Here is a 2,885-nt window from a genome sequence, read left to right as displayed (position 1 = left end):
AATGGACAAGTTATAAAGTAAATAACCTCCAGATGTAAACAAACCAAGTCCAAGGGATGAGCAAGGCTTCCCAACCCTGTGCTGCTTATCTGGTCACCAAGGATGGCTATCTTAGCATCTGTGCCCAGGGTAAGCATGGCTCCTGGGGCCACCAAGGCACACCAGCGCTTCCTGCCTGCCTAGGCGCCAGCATGCCTCCCCATCTGGACTCAGAGGATGATCTCAGCAGATGCCGGTTGCCACAGGCTGGCAGCTGAAACCTCAGGGCTCTTCCTCTCCAGGACAAACGCTTATCTTTATTATCTTTATGACCCTGCACCTTTGCCTGGAAATGGGATTCTGAACAGTTCTGCAACTGGAAAGATTAGAAGAAGGTGGCAGCCTCCTGATCCCTCGGGTGGGTGCGGGGAGCTAGGTGGAGCTGAGGGGTCAGACTAGATAACTGGTTCCTTTCCCCCTCCAGCTCCACAGCAAGATAAGAGAGGATGCCGGCAGAGCTTAAGCTTTGTCCTTGGTCTGCCGTTCCTCAGTTCAAGTCCTCACCTCAGAGTGGGTCCCTGGAAACGTGCCCTGCGTTAACCAAGTGTCTCCTCCCACTTTTCCAGGCTGTTTATCTTCAGATTAGAAGTCTAATAATCGCCAGTAAATCAGCCATGGGGCTTCCCAGAACCCACACCATCCAACCCAGAAACCAACAATTCGAAAGAATGCTGGTTGTGGCATCTAAGGCTCATAGAAAACAGAAATCCATACAAGCCGGCCCTTAGACTCATTGAGGACTTTGCATGCGCCAGGCTCAGTGGTTAAGAGTCATTGCTGCTCACAAAGACCTCTAAGCTCCAGATCCAAGGGGCCAGATGCCTCTGACCCACAGGTAGGCACACTTATATATACATAAGTCTTTCCTTTCTTAAAAAATATGGAAGGCTTCACAACCTTTTGAGTGTAACCCTTGCACAGGAGCCGTGCTAATCTTATCCGTATCGTTCTAATTTTTCTTTAGTGTATGTCCTGCCGAAGCGAGTACATATACGCATAATTTAGAACAATAATAAAAATTTCATGCTGGATATTGGTGTCACAGGCCTTTAATCACAGCACTCCGGAGGGAGAGCAGGAAAATCTCTGAGCTCAAGGCCAGCCTATTCCACAGAGTGAATTCCAGGACAACCAGGATTACACAGAGAAACCCTCTCAAAAAACAAACAAACAAAAAACAACAACAAAATTCAAAATACACACAAAAGAGGAAAATAAACGCCATTTTCCCGTCAGAGTCTCTCTGAACCAGCGGTCGGAGCGGTTCGATGAGTGGAGTAGTTTCAATGCTTAATTGTAAAGAGAAAGTACAAGTCAGCCAATCTGGGAAAGGTAGCTCCGACCCCAGGGAAGCAGGTAGCCTGAGTCAGCTGTCAGGCCGCAGGAGGCCCCACAGAGCACACAGTGGAGGCCTCTGAAGGACTACAGTGACTGGGCAGAGCTGATGAGGGCTGGCGTTCCACTGAGGAGGTTTCTTGTACTTATTTGGTTCTTTGTTTGTTTGTTTACTTCCAGTGGTGATTTGCTCCTCTTAAAGACTTACTTTTGACTGGCCTCAGACTTTGATGCAGAATCTCCCAGCGAGGACAGCCTATGCCTGTCTGTCTCTTAGCAACCTGTTCCTTGTGTTTTTCTCCGGCTTCCTTCATTCTCCTGGCCAAACGTTTTGCATGTCCAGCAGCCTCCTGCTCGTTCTCGTTGGCGCATTGTTTCTTCGGAGCGTTATGATGGTGTTTTAGCAGCAGGACACGTGGAGTAACAAGACGCTGACTCTTGGATGATTTGGTCCTGTTTAAGGACTCTCTAGCAATATATTGTCAGACATCGTCCTCTTTAAAGAGAGAATAGAGTCCACAATGCATCCTGAATGCACCCGCACCCACCCTTCCTCTCTCTAGTTCTCCTTGGTCTAGACCAAGAACTCCCCGACTCAACAGCAGGCCCCTCTATCCTGGGTCAAGACACCTACTTCAGAGGAAAACCTTGCTTGCTGTTCCCACCGCTGATTCAAACCACACAACTCTTCCCCTCTTTTCCTACCGCATCAGCAGCTACCACATCTGTGGCCATGCCCTTCTCATGGGAGGTACAGAGCTTTCGTTCCTCATCCACCCCAGTGATACCATGTTCTGACAGTTGGTGGCCGGGAAGGATATGTTTAGCTTCATCTTGACACAGGGTTGTAAATTTTTATTTGTTCCTGTTTTTCATTTTGCATGTCTTTATTTTATGTGTGCGAGTATTTTGCCTGAGTGCATTTATAAGTATCTCATGCATACCTGGTAGTCATACAGGCCAAAAGAGTCTATCGGATATCACCTCTCCATTGGAGTTTGAGTTAGCTGGTTGTGATGAGATTGCTGGGAATTGAACCTGGATCCTCCACAAGAATAATCAGTGTTCTTAACCACTGAGCTATCTTTCCAGCCCCTTGGGATGTGTTTGTTGTTGCTGTTTTGTTTGAGACGTGGTCTCACACAGCTTAGGCTGGCCTCAAACTCCGCGTGTAGCTTAGGATGACCTTGAATTTCTGGTCCTCCTGCCTCTGTCTTTTGGTTGCAGGGATTACAGAGCCACCAGTCAGAGTTCCATCCACTGCTCGTTAGACCCTGCAGGCTGCCCTTGTAGAGATCATCCAGGCCTGAGACCCTATTTAATCAGTACCCTAAGCTTCTAAAGCCCGAGCAGGTAGCATTCCGAAGGTAGGGTAGGTGATAAGATTAGCTCCTAAATTATGATCTGAGGCCCTGTCTAGGATTTTCACTAGGCTGCTAAACTCGGAGCCCCTTCCCGTCTAAGCTCAGAGCCGATTATCCTCAGAGCCTATAAATGTAAGGCATTTCCTT

General features: G+C 48.1%; 1 pseudogene; it reads right to left on the bottom strand.

Annotated features, from left to right (window-relative positions):
* Positions 1-913: 913 nt before the first annotated feature.
* On the bottom strand, positions 914-1,028 carry LOC113456353 (annotated as a pseudogene).
* Positions 1,029-2,885: the final 1,857 nt, after the last annotated feature.

This window comes from Microtus ochrogaster, chromosome 7 (genome assembly GCF_000317375.1).
Source record: "Microtus ochrogaster isolate Prairie Vole_2 chromosome 7, MicOch1.0, whole genome shotgun sequence".
NCBI lineage: Eukaryota > Metazoa > Chordata > Mammalia > Rodentia > Cricetidae > Microtus > Microtus ochrogaster.
Note: the sequence above shows the minus strand (reverse complement) of the source record. Positions and strands in the feature narration are given on the sequence as shown.